The sequence below is a fragment of the Pongo abelii genome, chromosome 19, assembly GCF_028885655.2.
Source record: "Pongo abelii isolate AG06213 chromosome 19, NHGRI_mPonAbe1-v2.0_pri, whole genome shotgun sequence".
Classification (NCBI taxonomy): domain Eukaryota; kingdom Metazoa; phylum Chordata; class Mammalia; order Primates; family Hominidae; genus Pongo; species Pongo abelii.
The window spans coordinates 26,561,016-26,588,500 of NC_072004.2; the positions used below are offsets into that span (position 1 = coordinate 26,561,016).

The 27,485-nt window shown below is 39.4% G+C and overlaps 1 long non-coding RNA gene across 2 annotated transcripts in view; it reads right to left on the reverse strand.

Moving 5' to 3' along the window:
• LOC134760531 (uncharacterized) overlaps positions 1–21,568 on the reverse strand; it is a 39,684-nt gene extending 18,116 nt beyond the window's left edge. The window contains exons 1-3 of one of the 2 annotated variants that reach the window (XR_010138140.1): positions 21,299–21,568; positions 19,333–19,479; positions 18,859–18,961 (exon numbers count right to left, since the gene is read on the reverse strand). This is a non-coding gene — a long non-coding RNA (uncharacterized LOC134760531). Of the gene's footprint in view, positions 1–18,858; positions 18,962–19,332; positions 19,480–21,298 lie in introns of those variants that run through there. The other variant, XR_010138141.1, reaches the window with a different exon arrangement.
• Positions 21,569–27,485: the final 5,917 nt, after the last annotated feature.

Here is a 27,485-nt window from a genome sequence, read left to right on the forward strand (position 1 = left end):
TGTCCCTTCGTAGATTGTACAAAACTGGGTTTCCAATCTGCAGAATCAAAACAAAGGTTTAACTCTGTGAGATGAATCCACACAACACAAAGCATTTTCACTAATAATTTGTGGCTAGTTTCTATCATGGGATATTTTGTTTATCAATATGCTCATCCATGGAAACCAAAATGTTCCTTTGTAGATTCTTAAAAAAAAAGTGTTTCTAATCTGCTGAATCAAAACAAATGTTTAACTCTGAGAGATGATACACACATCACAAAGCATTTTCACAGAAATCTTGATTCTAGTTTTTATCAGGGAATATTTGGTTTTTCAACATAGGCCTCAATGGGCTTTGAAATGTCCCTTCTTAGACAAAAAAAAAAAAAAAAAAAAGTTTTCAAACTTTGAATTACAACTAAGGTTTAACTCTATGAGATGAATCCACACATTACAAAGCATTTTCACAGATAGCTTGTTTCTAGTTTTTATAGAGGGATATCCCATTTTTCACTATATGCCTCAATGGGCTTAAAAATGACCCTTCATAGATTCCACAAAAAGAGTGTTTCCAAACTGTTGAATCAAAGCAAAATTTTAACTCTGTAAAATGAATGAACACATCACAAAGCATTTTTGTAGATAGCTTGTTTCCAGTTTTTATCACAGGATATTCTGGTTTTCACTACAGGCCTCAATGAGCTCTGAAATGTCCCTTCATAGATTCTACAAAAAAAGTGTTTGCAACCTCCTCAATCTAAAGAAAAATTTAACTCATTGAGATGCCCACATTGAAAAGCATTTTCACACACAGCTACTTTCTAGTTTTTTTGCTGGATATGTGGGTTTTTCACTACAGGCCTAAATGGGCTCCAAAGTGTCCCTTTTAGATTCTACAAGAACAGTTTTTTCCTAAAGCTATCCCTCCCCCCTCCCCCCACCCCACAACAGTCCCCGAAGTGTGATGTTCCCCTTCCTGTGTCCATGTGTTCTCATTGTTCAATTTCCACCTATTAGTGAGACATGCGGTGTTTGGTTTTTGTTCTTGCAATAGTTTACTGAGAATGATGATTTCCAATTTCATCCATGTCCCTATGAAGAACATGAACTCATCATTTTTTATGGCTGCATAGTATTCCATGGTGTATATGTGCCACATTTTCTTAATCCAGTGTACCATTGTTGGACATTTGGGTTGGTTCCAAGTCTTTGCTATTGTGAATAGGGCCGCAATAAACATATGTGTGCATGTGTCTTTATAGCAGAATGATTTATAGTCGTTTGGGTATATACCCAGTAATGAGATGGCTGGGTCAAATGGTATTTCTAGTTCTAGATCCCTGAGGACTCACCACACTGACTTCCACAAGGATTGAACTAGTTTACAGTCCCACCTACAGTGTAAAAGTGTTCCTATTTCTCCATATCCTCTCCAGCACCTGTTGTTTCCTGGCATTTTAGTGATTGCCATTCTAACTGGTGTGAGATGGTATCTCACTGTGGTTTTGATTTGCATTTCTCTGATGGCCAGTGATGGTGAGCATTTTGTCATATGTTTTTTGGCTGCATAAATGTCTTCTTTTGAGAAGTGTCTGTTCATGTCCTTTGCCCACTTTTTGATGGGGTTGTTTGTTTTTTTCTTGTAAATTTGTTGGAGTTCATTGTAGATTCTGGATATTATCCCTTTGTCAGATGAGGGGGTTGCAAAAATTTTCTCCCATTTTGTAGGTTGCCTGTTCATTCTGATGGTAGTTTCTTTTGCTGTGCAGAAGCTCTTTAGTTTAATGAGATCCCATTTGTCAATTTTGGCATTTGTTGCCATTGATTTTGATGTTTTAGACATGAAGTCCTTGCCCATGCCTATGTCCTGAATGGTAATGCCTAGGTTTTCTTCTAGGTTTTTTATGGTTTTAGGTCTAATGTTTAAGTCTTTAATCCATCTTGAAATAGTTTTTGTATAAGGTGTAAGGAAGGGATCCAGTTTCAGCTTTCTACATATGGCTAGCCAGTTTTCCCAGCACCATTTATTAAATAGGGAGTCCTTTCCCCATTGCTTGTTTTTCTCAGTTTTGTCAAATATCAGATAGTTGTAGATATGCGGCATTATTTCTGAGGGCTCTGTTCTGTTCCATTGATCTATATCTCTGTTTTGGTACCAGTACCATGCTTTTTTGGTTACTGTAGCCTTGTAGTATAGTTTAAAGTCAGGTAGCGTGATGCTTCCAGCTTTGTTCTTTTGGCTTAGTATTGACTTGGCGATGCGGGCTCTTTTTTGGTTCCATATGAACTTTAAAGTAGTTTTTTCCAATTCTGTGAAGAAAGTCATTGGCAGCTTGATGGGGATGGCATTGAATCTATAAATTACCTTGGGCAGTATGACCATTTGCATGATATTGATTCTTCCTACCCATGAGCATGGAACGTTCTTCCATTTGTTTGTATCCTCTTTTATTTCATTGAGCAGTGGTTTGTAGTTCTCCTTGAAGAGGCCCTTCACATCCCTTGTAAATTGGATTCCTAGGTATTTTATTCTCTTTGAAGCAATTGTGAATGGGAGTTCACTCATGATTTGGCTCTCTGTTTGTCTGTTATTGGTGTATAAGAAAGCCTGTGATGTTTGTACATTGATTTTGTATCCTGAGACTTTGCTGAAGTTGCTTATCAGCTTAAGGAGATTTTGGGCTGAGACGATGGGGTTTTCTAGATATACAATCATGTCATCTGCAAACAGGGACAATTTGACTTCCTCTTTTCCTAAATGAACACCCTTTATTTCCTTCTCCTGCCTAATTGCCCTGGCCAGAATTTCCAACACTGTGTTGAATAGAAGTGGTGATAGAGGGCATCCTTGTCTTGTGCCGGTTTTCAAAGGGAATGCTTCCAGTTTTTGCCCATTCAGTATGATATTGGCTGTGGGTTTGTCCTAGATAGCTCTTATTATTTCAAGATACATCCCATCAATACCTAATTTATTGAGAGTTTTTAACATGAAGCGTTGTTGAATTTTGTCAAAGGCCTTTTCTGCATCTGTTGAGATAATCATGTGGTTTTTGTCTTTGGTTCTGTGTATATGCTGGATTACATTTATTGATTTGTGTATATTGAACCAGCCTTGCATCCCAGGGATGAAGCCCATTTGATCATGGTGGATAAGCTTTTTGGTGTGCTGCTGGATTCGGTTTGCCGGTATTTTATTGAGGATTTTTGCATCAATGTTCATCAAGGATATTGGTCTAAAATTCTCTTTTTTTTTTGTTGTGTCTCTGTCCGGCTTTGGTATCAGGATGATGCTGGCCTCATAAAATGAGTTAGGGAGGATTCCCTCTTTTTCTATTGATTAGAATAGTTTCAGAAGGAATGGTACCAGTTCCTCCTTGTACCTCTGGTAGAATTTGGCTGTGAATCCATCTGGTCCTTGACTCTTTTTGGTTGGCAAGCTATTGATTATTGCCACAATTTCAGAACCTGTTATTGGTCTATTCAGAGAGTCAACTTCTTCCTGGTTTAGTCTTGGGAGGGTGTATGTGTTGAGGAATTTATCCATTTCTTCTAGATTTTCTAGTTTATTTGCGTAGAGATGTTTGTAGTATTCTCTGATGGTAGTTTGTATTTCTGTGGGATTGGTGGTTATATCCCCTTTATCATTTTTATTGTGTCTATCTATACATATGTAACTAACCTGCACATTGTGCACATGTACCCTAAAACTTAAAGTATAATGAAAAAAAGAACAGTTTTTTCTACCTACTAAATCAAAACAAAGGTTTAACTCTGTGAGATGAACTCACACATTGCAAAGCATGTTCACAGATAGGTTGTTTCTAGTTTTTATCATGGGATATTGGATTTTTCACTGTAGACCTCAATGGGCTCTGAAATGTCCCTTTGTAGATCCTACAAAAAGAGTGTTTCCTACCTACGGAATCAAAACAAAGGTTTACCTCTGTAAAATGAATGCAAACAGCACAAATTATTTTCACAGATAGCTTGTTTCTAGTTTTAATCACGAGATATTCGCCCTTACACTGTAGGCCTCAATGGACTTAGAAATGTTGGTTTGTAGATTCTACGAAAGAGTTTTTTCAACCTGCTGAATGAAAGCAAAGGTTTAACTTTGTAAAATGAATGAACACATTACAAAGCATTTTCACATAGAGCTTGTTTCTATTTTTTATTGTGGGGTATTTTGTTTTCTACTGTAGGCCTCTGTAGGCCTCAATGGGCTCTGAAATGTCCCTTCACAGATTCTACAAAAAGAGCATTTCTAACCTGCTGAATAAAAATAAAGATTTAACTTTGTAAAATTAATCCACACATCAACAAGTATTTTCATGGATAGCTTGTTTCTAGCTTAAATCACGAAATACTCGGTTTTTTATTATAGGCCTCAATGGGCTCCAAAATGACCCTTCATAGATTCCACAAAAAAAAAAAAAGCATTTCCAACCTGCTGAATCAAAACAAAGGTTTAACTCCATGAGATGAATCCACACATTGCCAATCAGGTTCACACACAGATTGTTTTTAGTTTTTATTGTGAAATATTCAATTTTTTTACTGTAGACCTCAATAGGCTCCAAAATGTATTTTTTGTGTATTCTACAAAATGACTGCCCCAACCTTCTTAGTGAAAATAAAGGTTTAACTCTCTGAGATAAATCCACACATTGCAAAGCATTTTCACAAATAAATAGTTGTTAGTTTCTGTCATAGGATATTTGGTTTATCAATATACATGCACATGGGCTCTGAAATATCCCTTTGTCGATGCTTCAAAAAGGGTGTTTTTAAACTGCTGAATCAAAACAAAGTTTTAATTCTGAGATCCACATATTAGAAAGCATTTTCACAGATAGCTTCATTCTATTTTTTATAAGGAATATTCAGTTTTTCACCATAGGCCTCGATGGGCTCCAAAATGTCCCTTTGTAGATTCTACAAAAAAACAGTGTCCCTAGCCTGTTGAATCAAAGCCAAAGTTTAACTTTATGAGATGAATCCACATATCACAAAGCATTTTCACAGATAGCTTATTTCTAGTTTTCATTGCAGGATATTCGGTTTCTCAATATAGTCCTCCATGGGCTCTGAAATGTTGCTTCATGGATTCTGAAAATATAGTGTTTCCAACCTGCTGATTCAAAGCAAGGGTATAACTCTGTGAGAGAAACCCACACAACAGAAAGCATTTTCAAAGATAGCTTGTTTCTAGTTTTTATCATGGGATTTCAGTTTTTCAGTGTAGGCCTCAATTTTCTCCAAAATGTCTTTTCGTACATTCAAGAAAAAGAGTGTTTCCAACCTGCTAAATCAAAAGAAAGGTTTGACTCTGTGAGATAAAATCACACATTACAGAGAATTTTCAGACATAGCTTTTTTATAGTTTTTATTATGAGACATTTGGTTTTTTACTATATGCCTCAATGGGCTCCAAAATATCCCCTCATAGACTGTATAAAAGAGCATTTCCAACTTACTGAATCAAAACAAAGGTTTAACTCTGTGAGACGAATTTACTCATGGCAAAACATTTCCACAGATAGCTTGCTTTGAGTTTTTATCACAGGATATTCCATTTTTCTCCATAAGCCTCAAAGGGCTCCAAAATGTTCCTTCATAGATTTTACAAAAAAAAGTGTTTCAAAACTACTGAATCAAAACCAAAGTTTAACTCTGTGAGATGAATCCACACGTCACAAATCATTTTCATAGATAGCTTTTTTCTAGTCTTTATTGTGAGACATTGGATTTTTTGCTGTAGACCTCAATGGACTCTGAAATATTGTTTCATAGATTCTATAAAATCAATATTTCCAACCTGCTGAATCAGAAGAAAGGTTTAACTCTGTGAGATGAATCCACACATCACAAAGCATTTTCACAGATACATTGCTTCTAGTTTTTATTGCGAGATATTCCGTTTTCACTATAGGCCTCAAATGGCTCCAAAATGTCCCTGCTTAGATTCTACCAAAAAAAGTGTTTCCAACCTGCTGAATCAAAACAAAGTTTTAACTCTTTGAGATAAATCCACACATCACAAACATTTTCACAGATAGATGTTTATAGTTTTTATTGTGAGATATTGATTTTTCACTACATGCCAAAATGGGCTCCAAATTGTCCCCTTGTAGAATGTACAGGCAGGGTGTTTTCAAAGGGCTGATGCAAAACAAAGTTTTAACTGTGTAGGATGAATCTACACATCACAAAGCATTTTTACAGATACCTTGTTTCTAGTTTTTATCACAGTATATTTGGTTTATCACTATATGCCTCAGTTTGCTCTGAAATTTCCTATCATATATTCTACAAGCTCCGCCTCCCAGGTTCATGCCATTCTCCTGCCTCAGCCTCCCGAGTAGCTGGGACTACAGGTGCCTGCCACCATGCCTGGCTAATTTTTTGTATACTTAGTAGAGACAGGATTTCCCCATGTTGGCCAGGATGGTCTTGATCACTTGACCTCGTGATCCACCTGCCTCAGCCTCCCAAAGTGCTGGGATTACAGGCATGAGCCACCGTGCCCGGCCAAAGAGTGTTTTTAGCCTGCTAAATCAAAAGAAAGGTTTAACTCTGTGAGGTAAAATTACGCATTGCAAAGCATTTTCAGAGATAACTTCTTTATTGTTTTTATAGCGGGATATTAGGTTTTTCACTATAAGCCTCAATGGGCTTTGAAATATCTCCCAGTCGATTGTAAAAAAGGAGAGTTTCCAAACTGCTGAATCAAAACAAAAGTTTAACACCTTGAGATAAATCCACAGATTGCAAAGAATTTTCACAGATAACTTCTTTCTGGTTTTTATCACAGGATATTCAGCCTTTCACTATAGTCCTCAGCTGACTGAGAAATGTACCCTCATAGATTCTACAAAAAGAGTGTTTCCAACCTGCTGAGTCAAAACAAAAATTAAAATCTGTGAGATGAAATCACATATTGCAGAACATTTTTACAGAGAGCTTGTTCTAGATTTTATCATGGCATGTTCAGTTTTTCACTATAGGCCTCAATAAGCTCTGAAATGCCCCTTCATAGATTCTACAAAAACAGTGTTTCGAACCTGCTAAATGAAAAGAATAATTTAACTCTGTGACATGAATCCACACTTTACAAAACATTTTCACACACAGCTTTTTTCTAGTTTTTATCATGGGATATCTGTTTTTTTTAGTATAGGCCACTATGAGCTCTGAAATTTACTACTGTAGATGCCACAAAAACAGTGTTTCCAACCTTCTGAATCAAAACAGAGGTTTAACTTTGTGAGATGAATCCACAAATCTTAAAGCATTTTCACAGATAATGTTTTTTTCAGTTTTTATTGGGGATATTTGGTTTTACATGATAGGCCTCAAAGGACTCAGAAATTTCTTCTTTTAGATTCTACTAACAGAGTGTTGCCAACCTGCTGTATATAAACATAGGTTTAGCTCTGAGATAAAGCCACATATCACAAACATTTTCACAGTTAGCTTGTTTCTAGCTTTTATCAAAAGATATTTGGTTTTTCACTATAGGTCCTAATGGGCTCCAAAATGTCTCCTCATAGATTATACAGCAGTTTACAACCTGCTGAATCAAAAACAAAAAAGGGTTTACCTCTGTGGAATAAATCCAAACATTTCAAAGATAATTCACAGGCAGCTTGTTTCTAGACTTTATCATGGCATATTGGTTTTTCACTATAGGCCTCAACAGGCTCAGAAATGTTTTTTGGTTGATTTTACAAAAAAAGTGTTTCCAACCTTTTGAATCAAAACAAAGTTTAAACTCTGTGAGATGAATTCACACATCTCAGTGTGTTTTCACAGATAGCTTGTTTGTAGTTTTTGTCAAGGGATATTCATTTATTTATTGTCGCACTCACTGGGCTCTGAAATATCCCCTCATAGATTCTACAAGAAAAGCGTTTACAAACTGCTGAATCAGAAGAAAAGTTTAACTCTGTGAGATGAAATCACACATCATAAAGCATTTTCAGAGATAGCTTCTTTATAATTTTTATCAAGATATATTCAGTTTTTCAGAATTGGCCTCAAGGGGCTCCAAAATGTCCTCTCATAGAGTCTACAAAATTAGTGTTTCCAGACTATGGAATCAGAACAAGGGTTTAACTCAGTAAGAAAAATCCACACATTGCAAAGCATTTTCACAGATAGCTTGATTCTAGTTTTTATCAGGGAATATTTGGTTATTTACCATAGGACTCAATGGGCTTTGAAATGTCTCTTCTTAGATTCTACAAAAAAAGTATTTCCAACCTTCTGAATTAAAAGTAAGGTTTAACTCTATGAGATGAATTTGCACATCACAAAGCATTTTCACAGATAGCTTGTTTCTAGTTTTTATCATGGGATATCCAGTTTTTACTATAGGCCTCAATGGGCTTCAAAATGATCCTTCATAGATTCTACTAAAAGAGTGTTTCCAACCTGTTTAATAGAAACAAAGGTTTAATTATGTGAGATGATTCCATACATCATGAAGCATTTTACCACACAGCTTGTTTCTAGTTTTTATTGCTATTTTATTATAGGCATCCATGGGCTCCGAAATGTACCTTGGTGGATTCTACGAAAAAAGCATTTACCACCTGCTGAATCAAAACAAGGCTTTAACTCTGCGAGATGAATCCACACATGGCAAAGTGTTTTTACAGATAGTTTTTTTTTTCAGTTTTTATTGGGAAATATTTGATTTTTCTTTACAGGCCTCAAAGGGCTCAGAAATGTCTTTTTTCTGAATCTACTAAAAGAGTGTTTCCAACCTCTGTATATAAACATAGGTTTAACTCTGTGAGATAAATCCACACATTGCAAAGCTAATTCACAGATAGCTTATTTCTAATTTTTATCACCAGATATTGGTTTTTCAATATAAGCCTTGAGATCAACTCACATCTTGCAAAGCATTTTCACAGATAGCTTTTTTTAGTTTTTATCAAGGGATATTCACTTTTTTATTGTAGGACTCAATAGGCTCTGAAATGCCCTTTCATAGATTATACAAAAAAAAAGTGTTTCCAACCTGCTGAACCAAGAAAAGTTAAACTCTGTGAGATGAAATCACACATCACAAAGCATTTTCAGAAATAGCTTTATTATAGTTTATACCACAAAATATTTGGTTTTTCAGGGTTAGCCTCAACAAAATTTTAACTGTGAGATGAATCCACACATCACAGAGCATTTTTCACAAATAGCTTATTTCTGGTTTTTATCGTGGGATAACTGGTTTTTCAATATAAGCATCAATGGGCTTCGAAATGTTCCTTCTTAGATTTTACTAACAGACTATTATCAACTTCCTGAATACAAACAATTGTTAAATCGGTAAGATGAATCCACACATTACAAAGAATTTTCACAGATACACTTTTTTTAGTTTTTCTCATGGAATATTGCATTTTTCACTATAGGCCTCAATGGATTCTAAATTGCCCTCTCTTACAATTTACAAAAACAGTGTTTCCAACCTACTGTATATAAGGAAAGGTTTACCTGTCTGAGTAGAATCTACACATGTGAAGCATTTTCATAGATAACATGTTTTCAGTTTTCATTGCAAAATATTCTGTGTTTCACTATAGGTCTCAATGGGTTCCAAAATGTCCCTTCGTAGATTCTACAAATAAAGTGTTTCCAACTTGCTGAAACAAAACTAAGCTTTAACACTAAGAGATGAATCCACACATTGCCAAGCGTCTTCACAGATAGCTTATTTCTAGTTTTTATCATGGAATATTTGATTTTACACTACAAGACTCAAAGTCCTCAGAAATTTATTCTTTTAGATTCAAGTAAAAGAGTTTTTCATACCTGCAGTATGAAAACAAAGGTTTACTTCTGTGGGATAAACTCACACATCACCAAGGATATTCACAGATAGCTTGTTTCTAGTTTTTACCACAGGATGTTTAGTTTTTTGCTAAGGCTCAATGGGCTTTGAAACATCCCTCTGTAGATTGTACAAATTTGACCTGCTGAATCAAAACAAAGTTTAACTTTTTGAGATGAATCCACACATCGCAAAGCATTTTCACAGAGGCTTGTTTCTAGTTTTTATTGCAGGATATTGGTTTTTCTCTACAGGACAATATTGTCTTTGAATTGTCCCCTCATAGATTCTACAAACACTGAGATTCCAAGCTAATGAAGCAAAAGAAAATTTAACTTTGTAAGATGAATCTACATTTGCAAAGCATTTTTAAAAGATAGCTTGTTTTTAGCTTTTATTGCTGGATATTCAGTTTATCACTGTAGGCCTCAATTTGCTCTGAAATGTTTTATTGAATATTCTACACAAAGAATGTTTCCAACCCCTGAATCAAAAGAAAGATTTAACTCTGTGAGATTAAATCACACATTGCAAAGCATTTTCAGAGACAGCTTCACATAGATTTATCATGAGATATTTGGTTTTTCACTGTAAGCCTCAATCAGCTTTAAAATGTCTCTTCATAGATTGCACAAAAAAAGAGTTTCCAACCTTCTGAATAAAAAAAAAGTTTTAATGTTGTGAGGTGAATCCACCTACTGCAAAGCATTTTCACAAATATCATTTTTTCTCGTTTTTATCATGGAATATTCAGTTTTTAAGTGTAAGCCTCAGTGGGCTCAGAAATGCCCCTCAAAGATTCTACAAAAAGAATTTTTCTAATCTGCTGAATCAAAGCAACAGTTCAACTCTTTGAGTTGAATCCACACATCACAAAGCAATTTCACAGATAGCTTGTTTCAAGTTTTTATCACGAGATATTCGTTTTTTTTACCATAGGCCTCACTAGCTCAGAATTGTTCCCTCTTAGATTCTACTAAAACAGTGTTTCCAAAATGCCATATAAAAATAAAGTTTTAACTCTGTATGATGAATCTACACATTGCAAACCATTTTCAGACATAGATTATTTCTAGTTTTTATCATGAGATATTCTGTTTTTGACTATAGGCCTCAAAGGTCTCCGAAATGTCCCTTTGTAGGTTCTACAAAATGAGGGTTTTCAACGTGCTGAATACAAACAGAGGTTTAACTCTGTGAGGTAAATCCACACATCACAAAACATTTTCACTGATAGTTTTTTTCTAGTTTTTATTGTGTGATATTTGATTATTCACTATAGGCCCAATGGGTTCCAAAATTTCCCTTTGTAGATTCTACAAAAAAGTATTTCCAACCTGCTGAATCAAAACAAGGTTTTAACTGTATGAGATAGATCTACACATCATAAAGCATTTTCACAGATTGTTTGTTCTAGTTTTTATAGGGGGATATTTTGTTTTTTACTATAGGCCACAGAGAGCTCGGAAATGTCGTCTTTTAGATTCTGCAAAAAGAATGTTTTCCACCTGCTGTATATAAATATAGGCTTAACTCTGGGAGAAACATCTGCACATCACAAACATTTTCACAGATGGCTTGTTTCTAGTTTTTATCACGGGATATTTGGTTTCCCACTAGAGGCCTCAATAGGCCCCTAAGTGTTCCTTTGTAGATTCTAAAAAAAGTTTCCAATTTGCTGTATAAAAACAAAGGTTTAACTCTGTGAGATGTGTGCACACATCATAAAGCATTTTCACAGAAGGATTCTTTTTAGTTTTTCCATGGGATACTCTGTTTTTCATTTGAGGCCACATTGAGATCTGAAAAATCCCTATATAGATTCTACAAAAAGAGTGTTTCCAGCCTGCAGAATCAAACCAAAGGTTTAATTCTGAGAGATCATTCCAAACTTCGCAAGACACTTTTACAGATAGGTTGTTTCTAGGTTTAATTGTGGGATATTTGGTTTTTTAATATAGGCCTCAAAGGGCTCTGAAATGTCCCTTCATAGATTCTATGAAAACAGTGTTTCCAACTGGCTGAATCAAAACAAATATATAACTCTGAGATAGAAATCCACACATCACAAAGCATTTTCACTGACAGCTTGTTTCAAGTTTTTATTGCAGAATAATCAGTTTTTGACTATAGGCCTCAATGGGCTTTAAAATGTACCTTCATGATTTCTACAAGAAGAGTGCTTCAAACCTGCTTACTCAAAGCAAAGGTTTAATTCTGTGAGATGAGTCCACACATCACAAAGCGTTTTCACGTATAGTATGTTTCTAGTATTTATCACTGGATATTTGGCTTGGTTTTTCACTGCAGACCTCAATAGGCTCTCAAATATCCCCTCATAGATTCTACAAAAACAAGTGCTTTCAACATGATTAATCAAAACAAAGTTTTAACTTTGTGACATGAAAAGACACATCATAAAGGATTTTCATAGATAGCTTGGTTCTGGTTTTTATCGTGGGTATTCAGTTTTCCACTACAGGCCACACTGGGCTCCAAAATGTCCATTCAGGCCTACAAAAAGAGAGATTTTTGCCTGCTGAATCAAAACAAGGGTTTAGCTCTGTGAGGTGAATCCACAGATCTCAAAGAATTTTCACAAATACCTTGTTTCTAGTTTTTATCACAGGATGTTGGTTTTTTTCATATGCTTCTTCATGGGATCTGAAATGTCCCTTCATAGATTCTACAAAAAATATTTCCAACTGGCTGAATCAAAACAAAGGCTTAACTCTGTGAGTTGAATCCACACATCACAAAGCATTCTCATATATAGCTTGTTTCTAGTTTTTATCTTGAGATATAAAGTTTTTAACTGTAGGGCTCAATGTTCTCTGAATGTGCCTTCTTAGGTTCTACAAAAAAACTGTTTCCAACCTGCTGAATCAAGATAAAGGTTTAACTCTGTGATGTGAATTGACACATTGCAAAGCATTTTCACAGATAGCTTTTTTCTAGTTTTTGTCACCAGATATTCAGTTTTTCACTATTGGCCTTTGTGGATTCCCAAATTTCCTTTCGTAGATTCTACAAAAAGAGTGTTTCCAATCTGCTGACAAAACAGAGCTTTAAATCTGTGAGATGCATCCACACATTGCAAAGCATTTTTACAAATAGCTTGTTTCTAGCTTTTACCATGGGATATTTGGTTTTCCAGTATGGACCTCAATAGGTTCCCAAATGTCCCCTTGTAGATTGTACAAAAGGAGTGCTTTCCATGTGCTGAATCAAAACAAAGGTTTTACTCCATGAGATGAATCCACACATTGGAAAGCATTTCCACAGATCGCTTGTTTCTCATTTTTATTGTGAAATATTTGGTTTTTCACTGTAGGCCTTAATGTGCAGCAAAATATCTTCTCGTAGGTTCTACAAACAGACAGTTCCCAACCTGCTTAATCAAAACAAAGGTTTAACTCTGTGATATGAATTAACACATTCTAAAGCATTTTCACAGATAGCTTGTTTCTAGTTTTTATTTCCACATTTTTTTCACTATTGGCTTCAATGTGCACTAAAATGTTTCTTCATAGATTCTACAAAAAGAGTTTTCCAAACTGCTGGATTAAAATGAAGGTTTAACTTTGTGAGATGAATCCACACATCACAAAACATTTTCACAGATAGCTTGTTTCTAGTCTTTATCATGGGATATTTGGTCTTTCACTGTAGGCCTAAATGGGCTTCAAAATGGCCTTTAGTAGATTCTACAAAGAGAGTATTTCCAATCTGCTGAATGAAAAAGAATATTTAACTCTGTGAGATTAATCCACACAATGCAAACATTTTCAGAAGTAGCTTGTCTTTAATTTTTATTGCAGGATATTTGTGTTTCAATGTACTTGTTTATGGGCTCCAAAATGTCCCATTGTATATTCTACAAAAAGAGTGTTTCCAATCTTCTGAATAAAAACAAAGATTTAACTCTGAGAGATGATTCCACACATCACAGGACCTTTTTACAGATAGCCTGTTTCTAGTTTTCATTGCGGGATATTTAGCTTTTCACTATAGGCCTCACTGAACTTTGTAATGTCTTTTTGTATAATCTATAGAAATAGCATTTCCAGCCTTCTGAATCAAAACAAACATTTAACTCGTGAGATGGATCCACACATCTCAAAGCATTTTCATAGATAGCTTGTTTCTACTATTTATCAAAGGATATTCGATTTTTCTATTTACTTCTCCATGGGCTCCGAAATGTCCCTTCATAGATTCTACAAAAAAGAGCATTTCCTAAATGCTAAATCAAAACAAGGGTTTACCTCTGTGAGTTGAATCCACACATTTCAAAGCATTATCACAGATAGCTTGTTTCTCATTTTTAATGCAGATATTCAATTTTTACTATAGGCCTCAATGTGCACCAAAATGTCTTGTCGTAGATTCTGCAAACAGACTGTTTACAACCTGCTTAATCAAAACAAAGTTTTAATTCTGTAATATGAATCCACACATCACAAAGTATTTTGACGGATAGCTTGTTTCCAGTTTTTATCTCCACATATTTTGTTTTTCACTGCAAGCTTCAATGGGCTTTGAAATGTTTCTTTGTAGATTCTACAAAAAGAGATTTTTTTTTAACCTACTGAATTAAAACAAAGGTTTAACTCTGTGAGATGAATCCACACATCACAAAGCATTTTCACAGATAGCTTGTTTCTAGTTTTTATTGCAGGATATTTGTTCTTTCACTGTAGGCCCAAATGGGCTCCAAAATGGCCTTTAGTTGATTCTACAAATAGAGTGTTTCCAACCTGCTGAATCAAAATAAATATTTAACTCTGTGAGATGAATCCACACAATGCAAAGCATTTTCAGAGGTAGCTTGTTTTTAGTTTTTATTGCAGGATATTATATTCAGTGTTTCAATATGCTCATTTATGGGTTCTGAAGTGTCTCTTCGTATATTCCACAAAAAGTGTTTCCAACCTGCTGAATAAAAGCAACTGTTTAACTCTGAGAGATGATTCCACACATCACAATATCTTTTGATCGATAGCCTGTTTCTAGTTTCAGCATGGGATATTCAGCTTTTCACCATAGGCCTAAATAAGCTTTGTAATGTCTTTTCATATAATCTACAAATAGAGTGTTTCCAGTCTGCTGAATCAAAATAAAAATTTAACTCTTTGAGATGGATTCACAAATCCCAAAGCATTTTCACAGATAGCTTGTTCCTACTTTTTATCAAAGAATATTCACTTTTTCCATTTATTTCTCTATGGGCTCTGAAATGTCCCTTTATAGATTCTACAGAAAGAGTGTTTCCTATCGGCTAAATTAAAACAAAGTTTTACCTCTATGAGTTGAATCCACACATCACAAAGGATTTTCACAGATAAGTTGTTTCTCGTTTTTGATATGGGATATTCAGCTTTTACTATAGGCCTCAATGTGTACCAAAATGTCCTGTAGATTCTACAAACAGACTGTTTACAACTTGCTTAATCAAAACAAAGTTTTAATTCTGTGATATGAATCCATACATTGCAAAGCATTTTAACAGCTTGTTTCTAGTTTTTATCTCCACATATTTTGTTTTTCAATGCAGGCTTCAATAGGCTTTTAAATATTTATTCATAGATTATACAAAAACAGTTTTTTTTAACCTGCTGACTGAAAAAAAGGTTTAACTCTGTGAGATGAATCCACACAATGCAAAGCATTTTCACAGATAGCTTGTTTCTAGTTTTCATGGCAGGGTATTCGGTCTTTCACTGTAGGCCTCAATGGGCTCTGATATGGCCCTTAGCACATTCTACAAAAAGGGTGTTTCCAACCTGCTGAATCAAAATAAGTGTTTAACTCTGTAAGATGAATCCACACAACAAAAAGCATTTTTACACATAGCTTTTTTGTAGTTTTTATTGCAAGATATTCAATGTTTCAATATATTCATCCATGGGCTCCAAGATGTTTCTTGGTATATTCTACAAAAAGAATGTTTCCAACCTGCTGAATAAAAACAAAGATTTAACTATAAGAGATTATTCCACACATCCAAGATCTTTTGACAGATAGCTTGTTTCTAGTCTTCATCGTGGGATAGTCAAGATTTCACTATAGGTCTCAATTAGCTTTGGAATGTCCTTTCATAGAATCTACAAAAAGAGTGTTTCCAGCCTGCTGAATCAAAACAAGGGTTTAACTCTGTGAGATGGATCCACACATCCCAAACCATTTTCACAAATAGCTTCTTTCTCCTTTTCATCAAAGGATATTTACTTTTTCCATATACTTCTCCATGGGCTCCGAAATATCACTTCATAGATTCTACAAAAAGAGTTTCCAACCTGCTGAATCAAAACAAAGGTTTAACTCTGTAAAATGAATGCACACATTTCAAAGCGTTTTCACAGATAGCTTTTCTCTATTTTACATTGCGGGATATTTGATTTTTTGCTATACTCGTCCACGGGCTCCGAAATGTCCTTTTGTAGATACTACAAAAACAGTCTTTTTATTCTGCTCAATCAAAACAAATGTTTAAGTCTGAGAGATGAATCCCTGCATGGCAAAGCATTTTTACAGATAGCTTGTTTCTAGTTTCTATTGTGGGATATTTAGTTTTTCACTGTAGGCTTCAATGGGTTCTGAAATGTCCCTCTGTAGACAAAGGGACAAAAAGAGTGATTCCGTCCTGCTGAATCAAAACAAAGGTTTATCTTCTTGAGATGAATTCACACATCTCAAAGCGTTTTCATAGTTTCTAGTTTTTATCATGGGATATTCAGTGTTTTACTCTTGGCCTTAATGGACTCTAACATGTCCCTTCATAGATTCTATAAAAAGAGTGTTTCCAACCTGGTAAATCAAAACAAATGTTTAACTCTGTGAGAAGTATTGACACATCACAAAGCAATTTCAAAGATAGCTTGTTTCTAGTTTTTATTGCAGGATATTTGGTTTTTCACTATAGACCAAAATTGGCTCCAAAATGTACCCTTGCAGATTCTACAAGAAGAGTGTTTCCAACCTGCTGAATCAAGACAAAGGATTAACTCTGTGAGATAAATATACACATGGCAAAGAATTTTTACTGATAGGTTGTTTCTAGTTTCTTTAGTGGGATATTCGATTTTTCACTGTAGGCCTCAATGGCCTCTGAAATGTCCCACAGAGATGGTACAAAAAGACTGTTTCCAATGTGCTGGATAAATACAAAGGTTTAACTCTATCAGATGAATCCAAACATCACAAAGCATTTTCACAGGTAGGTTTTTTCTAGTTTTTATTGTGGGATATTTGGTTTTTCACTATTGGCCCTAATGGGCTCCAAAATGTTCTTTCTTAGATTCTACAAAGAGACTGTTTCCAACCTGCTTAATTGAAACAAAGATTTAACTCTGTGAGATGAATCCACACATTGTAAAGCATTTTCAGAGATAGAATTTTTATTATTTTTATTGCAAAATATTCAGTTTTTTACTATAGGCATCAATGGGTATGAAATGTCCTTTGTATATTCTATTTAAAAAAGTATTTTTTAACCTGTCGAATAAATACAAAGGTTTAACTCTGTGAGATGAATCCACATATTGCAAAGCATTTTCAAAGATAGATTGTTTCTACTTTTTATTGCAGGATAATCAGTGTTTCACTATGGGCCTCAATAGGCTTCAAAATATCCCTTCATAGATTTTACAAAAAGATATTTTCCAATCTGCTGAATCAAGACAAAGGATTCAATCTATGAGATGAATCCACACATTGCAAAAAATTTTTACTTAGAGCCTGTTTCTAGTTTTTATCATGGGATAATGGGTTGTTCATCAATGTGCTGAATCACAAAAAGGTGTAACTCTGTGAGATGGAATCACACATCGCAAATAATTTTCAGACATAGTTATTTGTTATTGTTACAGTGGGACATTCAGCTTTTCTCTGTAGGCTTCAACAGGCTTCTAAAACTCTTTTTGTAGATTGTAGAAAAAGAGTGTATCCAAAGAGCTGAATCAAAACAAAGGTGTAATTCTGTGAGATAAATCCACACATTGCAAGGTATTTTCACAGATACCTTGTTTTTCGTTTTTATTGTGTGATGTTCGGTTTGTCAATGGGCTCTGAAATGTTTCTTTGTTGAATCTACAAAAGGAAAGTTTTCAATCTGCTGAATCAGAAAAAAGGTTTAACTCTGCGAGATGAATCCACACAATGTAAAACATTTTCACAGATGGCTTGTTTCTAGTTTTTACCACGGGATATTCGGTTTTTCACTACAGGTCTCAATGACCTCCCAAATGTCCCTTCTTAGATTCTCCAAAAAAATTGTTTCCAACCTGCTGAATAATAACAAAGGTTTAACTCTGTGAGATGAATCCACACATGGCAAAGCATATTCAGAGATAGATTTTTTATTGTTTCTATCACAAAATATTTGGTTTATTACTATAGGCATCAATGGGTGTGAAATGTCCCTTTGTATATTCTATAAAACAAGTGTTCACAATCTGCTGAATAAAAGAGAGGTTTAGCTCTGTGAGATGAAATCACACATTGCAAAGCATTTTCAGACATAGTTTCTTTTTAGTTTTTGTTGATGAATGTTTGTTTTTTCACTATACTTCTCAATGGGTCTATGTACCTTCGTAGACTGTACAAAAAGAGTGTATCCAACTTGCAGAATCACAGCAAAGGTTTAACTCTGTCAGATAAATCCAAATATCACAAAGTTTTCTCACAGATCACTTGCTTCTAGTTTTTATCACGAGATATTCTGTTTTTCACTATAGGTCTCAATGGGTTCCGAAACGTGTTTTCCTAGATTCTACAAAAAAAAGTGTTAACAATCTGCTGAATCAGAAGAAAGGTTTAACACTGTGAGATGAATCCACAGATCACAAAGCATTTTCAAAAAAAGCTTCCTTTTAGTTTTTTATTGCAAATATTCAGTTTTTCACTATAGGCCTCAATGGGCTTCCAAATAACTTTTCTGAAATTCTACGAAAAACGAGTTTCCAACCTACTGAGTGAAAACAAAAGTTTCACTCTGTGAGATGAATCTACACATTGCAAAGCATTTTTACAAATAGGGTTTCTAGTTTTTATCGTGGGATAATCAATTTTTCACTATAGGCCTTAATGAGCTACGAAAAGGCTCTTCATAGTTTCCACAATTAAAGTGTTTGCAACCTGTTGAAACAAAACAAAGGTTTAACTCTGTGAGATAGATCCACACGTTGCAAAACATTTTCACTGATAGCTTGTTTCTAATTTCTATCACAGGATATACAGTTTTTCACTATACGCCTCAATGGGCTTTAAAATGTCCCTTCGCAGATTCTACAGAAAGAGTTTTTCCAACCTACTAAAAAAAAAAAAAAAAGTTTAACTCTGTGAGATGAATTCACACACAGCAAAGTGTTTTCACTGATTGCTTGTTTCTACTTTATATCGTGAAATATTTGGTTTTTTAGTATAGGCTTCAATGGGCTCTGAAACTTTCCTTTGCAGATTCTACAAAATGAGTGTTTTTAACTTATTCAATCAAAAGAAAGTTTTACCTTTGTAAGATGAATCCAAACGTCACAAAGCATATTCACAGATAGCAAGCTTTTAGTTTTTATCGCAGAATATTTTGTTTTTCACTATATGCCTCAATGGGTTCCACAAAGTTTATTCGTAGATTCTACAAAAGGAGTGTTTCCAACCTGCTGAATCAAAACAAAGGTTTAACTCTTTGAGATGAGCCCACAAATCCTAAAGCATTTTCACAGATAGCTTGTTTCTAGTTTTTACCATGGGATATTCGTTATTTCACTATAGGACTGCATGGGCTCTGAAATGTCCCCTCGTAGATCCTACAAAAAGAGTGTTTCCAAACTACTGAATTAAAACAAATCTTTAAGTGTGTGACATAGTTTCACACGTCAGAAAGCATTTTCACAGATAGCTTGTTTGTAGTTTTTATCACGGGATTTTCGGTTTTTCACTATAGGCCTCAATGTGCTTTGAAATGTCTCTTCTTAGGTTCTGCAAAAAACGTGCTTCCAACCTGCTGAATCAAGACAAAGATTAACTCTGTGAGATAAATGCACACATTCTAAAGCCTTTTGACAGATAGCTTGCATGAAGTTTTTATCAGGGGATATTCTGTTTTTCTCAATGGGTATCAAAGGGCCGCCAAATGTCCCTTCACAGATTCTACAAAAAAAGTCTTTAAAACTGCTGAATCAAAACAAAGATTTAGCTTCATAAGATGAATCAAGACGTCACAAATCATTTCACTGAAGTCTTGTTTCTAGTTTTTATCACAAGGTAATCAGTTTTTTACTATAGGCCTCAATTTTCTCAAAAATGTCCCTTCATAGATTCTAGAAAGAAAGTGTTTCTGACCTGCTGAATCTCAGGAAAGGTTTAACTCTGAGATGAGATCGGACATCAGAAAGCATTTTCATACATAGCTTCTTTGTAGTTTTTATCCCAGGATATTCAGTTTTTCACTATATGCCTCAAAAAATTTTGAAATGTTCCCTCATAGATAGTACAAAATTATGAGGGGACATTTCAAATGAGGGGACATTTCAAAAGATTGTACAAATCTATGAGGGGACATTCCAAATGAGGGGACATTTCAAAAGAGCGTATCCAACCTTCCGAATCAAAACAAAGGTTTAACTCTATATAATAAATCCACACATCACAAAGCATTGTCACCATATCCTCCAAAAAGGAAACTCTTGTTCTCCTACTCCTATTGGAGGGCTGCATGATTCCTATAGGATGGAAAGCAGGCAGCCGTGGCTGGCTTTTGCCTGGTAATCTAGGCTCTGTTTCATTTCACCTGCACTTCCTTTCTCAGAGCGGAGAGGCTGTTTCATTGGGCTGTTGCTGGGTGGGACTGCCTCTCGCCACAGTTCTATTGGCTGCTGGGGATTTCAGGGATCAAAGGGACTTCGAGTAGGCAGGCTGTGCTCCAGGTTGTGTATTATGATCTCGTTGTGGTGCCTGAGGTTGTTTGCACTTTGCAGGAGACTTTTGGGTCCTCTGACAGGAATCCTTGAATGTTGCTTGGACTCCAGCACAAGTCAGCTGGTTCTCTCATGCGAACCTTGATTTTCCTTTGTTTTAATGGGGGATCAACAGTGCACCTCAACAGCACTGCTGGACACATTTTTCCTGCTTGCAATCGCCACAGACGGCCTCTGAGACAATGTCTCAACCTCCTCTGCACCTGTGAGAGGCCAGTTCAAGGTGTGAGAACACTGCTACACCTTGGACTTGCCTTTGCCATAGTTCCTGCCTTTCCCAGAGAGCCCCTGCGAGGCCCAGGATGAAGGGAGGCAATGAGATCAAAGGCCCGGCCATCTTTCGCTGACACCCGCCTCTGGGGTCTCAGGTATGAGTTCATCACCCAAAGACCCCTCAACAGCTCACCAGACTATATTCCAATCCCCATGGGACCCGATTCCTGAACGCAGCCTCTTTCGGGAAGGGAGTCAGAAAAGCAGTTTCCAGAGACCAACTCACACTCTCGAAATGCCTCCTTCTCCCGTGGGACCTGACCACGGAGACGGCCCGAGGGGGCCCTAAGGTCGAGACTTGTAGGGTCCTGCACTGGGTTATCATAGGCAGCCTTTTTCCTGATACCAGGCCAGCTCTGCCTGTACCATTTTCCTCCGCTTAAGCAGGCTGACAGCTCTGACATCTGGGCGCCCGAGACTGCCTCGCTAATGAGCATGCGCTAGTCTCAGGGCACCAGACCTGAGCTGTAAATTCTGGCTAGCGTCACAATGAATGCCACCGTCACCTAGCGACAAATCCCTGCAGCTTGGCGGAGACAGAGACCTTTGTGGAGGGTGCCTAGGGGGTGGACTCTCGCCTATCTTCTCTATGGGATCCACGGGATAGTCCCATGATCCTAGGAGAGGGTAGACGTGAGCCAGCCTGAAGAAACGTCAAGCAGAGCCCCAGGAATAAACCGCGAAATCCCTAAGGATCCAAAAGGATCTGCAGGATGTCTCAGGCCTGTCTAGTCGTTGTAGGGGTGAGTCTTTTTGAAACTTGCCCCACTGTGATTTTTAGATACAGCCCACCTGTGTTCCTCAGGGTTGCTCTGTCTTAGGTGGGGCTTCCTTCAGAAACATGCAGCCTCAGAAGCTACCGGTCTGTGTGTTCTGTGGGGGTGTTATGAGTGTTGGAAGTCTGCGTGTGTGTGTGGCTGTGTGTGTGTGTGTGTGTGTGTGCCTGTAAGTGTAGTCGACTTAAAGGAATGTGGCTAATGCACTGCAGCGCTTCTTTTTTTTAAGTCTCCCAACCTTTTGTTGTCCTGTCTGTGTGGCTCTGCTTGGTCTGCGCGGCTCGGTGTTCTTTATCTTTCTGTGGATCATGAATCCGCAGTGAATTGGGAGTCTGGCTGAGACCGGCCTGGGTCAAAATCACCTCCACTGCAAAAAAAAAAAAAAAAAAAGCCGTGTTTCTAGAAAGAACAGGAACACACCACACCCAAGAAAGGACATCTCCCAGTGTTTTACTGTCTTGCTTCCAAGTCAGGGAAAGACACTAGCAGTTCTGTCCGCGGGGCCCCTTGAATTTACATCGAATTCCGTTCCCAGCCTAGCAGGTACTTCCCGTCGTGAGGGGGCACTCCTCCATCATCTTCAGATTTCATTCAGGGACAGAGAGTGTGAGCAGCAATATGGTCAGATAGGGGAGAGAACACAATCTGTTGTGGGGTGGATGAGGTCCCACACCTTTACCTGCAAAGAAAGGTGAAGACAGATGAAGGTGCTTCCAACTGCATCCCCTCAATACCTTAATTGCACAAACACCATGGCCTGGTGTTCAGGTAGGAGTACTCCAAGGTGCAGGGAACATTTGGAGTGCAAACTGAGGCCATCCTGGCAAACTCCCGATTTGGGGGCTTTCATACCTAGAGCCAAATGGAAGTGCGATGGGTTGATTCTGGGTGGGATGTGGCCACCGCACTTGCCTCTTCTTTTGCTGACTTCCGTGTTCCTTGTCGGCCTAGGGTTTCCTGGGGCTGGCTCAACGTCTTACACACTAAATGTTTCCCACTTCACAGAGGACGATCCTCATGGGAATCCATTACATGAGTGTTTTCTTCTAAACGCTGTCACGTTTTAATGACTGGCAGCTGTTATACTTTTACAACCATAAATTCCCATTACATTTGCCAACAAGGAAATTCTCGTTCTCCCACTTCTATTGAAGGGCTGCATGATTACTATAGGATGAGTAGCAGGCAGCCATGGCTGGCTTTTGCCTGATAATCTAGGCTCTGTTTCATTTCATCGGCACGTCCTTTCTCATTGTGGAGAGGTTCTTTCATTGGGCTGTTGCTAGATGGGACTGCCTCTCGCCATAAATCTTTTGGCTGCCAGGGATTTCAGGCAGCTAAAGGGACTTCAGGTAGGCAGGCTGCCCTCCAGGTTGTGGGTCGTGGTCTCCTTTTGGGGCTGAGGTTGTTTGAACTTTGCAGGAGCGTTTTGGGTTTTCTGACAGGAATCTTTGAACATTGCTTGGACTCCAGCACAAGTCAGCTCGCTCTCTCAGGCGAGCCTTGATTTTTGTTGGCTTTCATGGAGGGTCAACAGTGCCCGTCAACAGCACTGCTGGGCACCCTTTTCAGGCTTTCAATCACCACAGACAACTTCTGAGACAATGTCTCAACCTCATCTGCAGCCATGAGAGGCCAGTTCGAGGTGTGAGAACACTGCTCCACCTTGGACTTGCATTTGTCATGGTTTCTGCCTTTCCTAGAGATCCTCTGCGAGGCCCGGGATGAAGTAACGCAGTGAGGCCAAGGGCCCGGCCATCTTTTGCTGACACCTGCCTCTGGGGTCTCAGTTTAGATTCCATCACCCAAAGACCCCTCAACAACTCACCAGACTATATTCCAATCCCCATGGGACCTGATTCCTGCAAACAGCCTCTTTCAGGAAGGGTGTCAGAAGAGCAGTTTCTAGCGACCAACTCATACTCTTGAAACGCCTCCTCGTCCAGCGGGACCCGACAACGGAGACGACCCGATGGGTCCCTAAGGTCAAGACTTTTAGGGTCCCGCAGTGGGTTATGTCAAGCAGCCTTTTTCCCGATACCAGGCCGGCTCTGCCTGTACCATTTTCTTCTGCTTGGGCAGGCTGACAGCTCTGACAGTCCGGTGCGCCGGCCTGCCTCGCTAATGCGCATGCGCTAGTTTCAGGGCACCAGGCCTGAGCTGTGAGCTCTGGCTAGCATCACGATGAATGCCACTGTTGCCTAACGACAAATCCCTGAGGCTTACCTGGGAAGGAGACCACCGTGGAGGTGCGAAGGCGGTGGACTCTCGCCTGTCTTCTCCGTGGGATCCACAGGATAGTCCGACGATCCTAGGAGAGGGCAGATGTGAACGAGCCTGAAGAAACGTAAGGCAGAGCCCCAGGACTAAACCACGAAATCTCTAAGGATCCTAAAGGATCTGCAGGATGCCTCCGGCCTGCCTAGTCGTTGTAAGGGTGAGTCTTTTTGAAACTTGCCCCACTTTGATTTCTAGGTATAGCCCCCTGTTTTCCACGGGGTTGCTGTCTCCCACGTGGGGCTTCCTTCAGAACCACCCAGCCTCAGAAGCTGCCGGGCTGTGTGTTTCTGAGGGAGTGTTGCAAGTGTTGGATGTCTGCGTGTGTGTGTGACTTTGTGTATGTGTGTGCGTGTGTGTGTGCCTGTGTGTGTGCGCGCCTGTAAGTGGAGTCGGCTTAAATGAATGTGGCTAACGCACTACAGATTTTTTTCCCCCACCTTTTGGTAGCCTATCTGTGTGGCTTTGTGTGGGCTGTGGGACCCCATGTCCTTTGTGTTTCCGTGGTTCCTGAATCCGCGATGAATTGGGAGGCTGGCTGAGACCCGCCGGGGTTTAAGTCACCTCCCCCTGCAAAGGAGCCAACCTTCTAGAAAGAAAAGGACCACACTACACCCAAGAACAGACAACTCCCAGTGCTTCATTATCCTGTGGCCAACCCAGAGCCAGACCCTAGCAGTCCTGTTCACAGAGCTCCTTGAATTTACCTCGGATTGGGTTTCCAGCCAAGCAGGTGCTTCCCATCGTGAGGGGGACACTCCTCCCTTGTATCGGGATTACATTTAGGGATGGAGAGTGTGAGCAGCAGTAAGGTCAGGTAGGGGAGAGGATACAATCTGGTGAGGTGTGGATGGGGTCCTGCACCTTCACCTGCAAAAAAGATGCAGACAGATGACACAGAAGGTGCTTCCAAGTCCATCCTCGCATTCCCTTCATTACAAAGGCAGTCCACACATAGCCCGGTGCCCAGTTGGGAGCACTCCAACGTGCAGGGAACAGCTGGAGTGCAAACTTGGGTCATTCTGGTCAGCTCCTGATTTGGGCTTTCATTCCACTTGAGATTGGGATGGATGGATGCCGGGTGGAATGTGGCCTCTGCACTGGCCTCCTATTTTCCTGGCTTTCACTTCCTTTCTCAGGGTCTTGGCTTGTTCTTTCGCCCAAAGGGAGTGGGGTGGACAGATTACCTCTGAACCTTGGGTGCCTTTGATTTCTTTCTTTGTAGTTGATGTCATTACAATGAACATTGATGCCTGCCATGTGCCAGGCCTGAGTCCTGGATGCCCAGAGGAAGGAGGCACCGTTCCCCTGAGCCTGCTAATAGGTCTTCCATCCACCCTTCTCATTATAATGCAGAGTTCAGGTTTTGAGACTAGGAAAACGTGAATTTGACTCCACTGGGTCACCTGCCAGCTGCTGACAGCCACTTAATTCCTCCAGGCCCAACATCCCTATATGTAAGCACAATACACAATTAGGGTTGCTGTGAGCCTTATGCAAGGGGAGACTTGGACGTGCTTGGCAGCAGCAGGTGGTCTACCCAGACTCTCTGGGTAGGCCTTGGTCTGCTTCCCTCCAGGTCTGTGCCACCTTCACTCAGGCTCCTGCAGAGGCAGCCCGTCACCTTGTGACCAGGCTGGAAAACAGCAACTGGCAGGAGGGCATAGGGACTAAGCGGTTCCCTGTCTGGAGCCCCTGCCAGTCGGCCAGGCAGCATCTCTGAGATGGGTGGCTGGATGCCAGTGCTCTTGTCCTGGCACCCCTCTGTTTCCTGCACTGGCTCGTGGTGGCAGACTTCCAGGCCTCTCCACATTCTCTGTCCTGGTGATGGTGGGAGTGTCTGCCCCTCTGAAATGTGTCCCTGGAGGTTGGGAAATGGCCATGACCTTTGAACCTCACTTCTGGCCCAGTATCTGGCTCAGACAGAGTGCACAGGGTGTGTGTTGAGGAGGGTGGAGGAGTGGCAGCCCTTTACCTATGAGCCAGTGCTCTGCAGGTCTGCCCAAGGGCCAACATCCCAGGGCCCAGGCCCTAAGATGAACGCCGCATCCCAGGTCCCAGCATCTTCTGAGAAGACATCATCCCAGTACCAGGGTCCCTGTTGGATAGTGCCTCTGCCCATCTTTCCTCTGTCTCCCAGCAGGTTCATGGTTGCAGTGGCCTGTGCGGGAGGGGTGCAGGTGATGGGGCCAGGGACTTTCGCAGGAAGGAACTAGGACATTGGCCAAAGAGGCTGCTCCCTGAGCCCAATTGTGTCCCTAATTTACTGTGTGACCTCCACAAGTCATTCAGTATCTCTGGTCCTGTTTCCCCCACCCCCACCCCCACTATGTGATGGGTACAATAATACCACAGTCCCTGTGACTGTGTTTTATTCAGGAGTCAGCTGTGGGCCTCCCTGACACTCTATCCCCAACAAAGTCCAGTGTCGGGAGTTAGTTGGACCTCCACCCCTGATCTTATATTTTCCAGCAGCATTTTGGGAAGGAATATCCTGAAAGGTGAGCCTGCCTGTTATCTCCTCAGAGGGTTCAGGAAAAGCCGGCCCTCTCTATCCCCTTTCCCCACCATGATCCTCCAGGTCCGTTCACCTAATCATTAGGCATGAACTAATTGAACACCTGCCAAGACCCAGGTGAGCTTTTACATCTAGAGAGAACTAAGACACAGCCATGGTCCTGGGGGTCTCACCCTCTTAGATGGGAGGCCAGCAGGAGAGGATATGTGGGTCGGGTTCAAGAGTGGAGTAGGGAGTTGCAAGTGGCTAGTGCCCACCTGGGCATGGTCTCATGGGCCCTTGCCAGGAATGTGCATGCCATCCTGTTTCCATTGTAAGGCTTTTAGCAGAGAAGGGAGTGGGATTGAGAAAAAAAAATTGCCATGGCCAGGGCTGCAAGAATGGCTAAGATCCTTGGTGGTACCATGGGCACGTGGCAATGACCGGAGGTTTTGAGAAGTAGAGTAGGCAGGGTCTGGTGGTCAAGGGGCATCTAAGGGAAATCAGACCAAGTTCTAGCTTCCCAGTTTGCAGTCATGGGCAGACAGTGGTGCTATTTACTGAGGGGAGATGACTTAAGGAAGAGTAGAATGGAGGAAACACCGGGCCTGCCTGAAGGTAGATGCCAGACAAAGGGAGGAAAAGAGAAGCCTGAGAGGAAGCAGCAGGCACAGATCAAGGAGGAGAAGCACAAGAGTGCCGGCCCAAAGGGCAAGAAGTGTCCAGAAGAAGGGGGCTACAGAAAAGTCAAGTTAGATGAAGGCCATAGTACACCTATCCAATGTGGCCACCAGAAGGCTAGCTGGTCAAGGGTGTTGCTGAAGGCAGAGGACAGTGGGTCAGGAGTGAAGGTGAGGATGCAG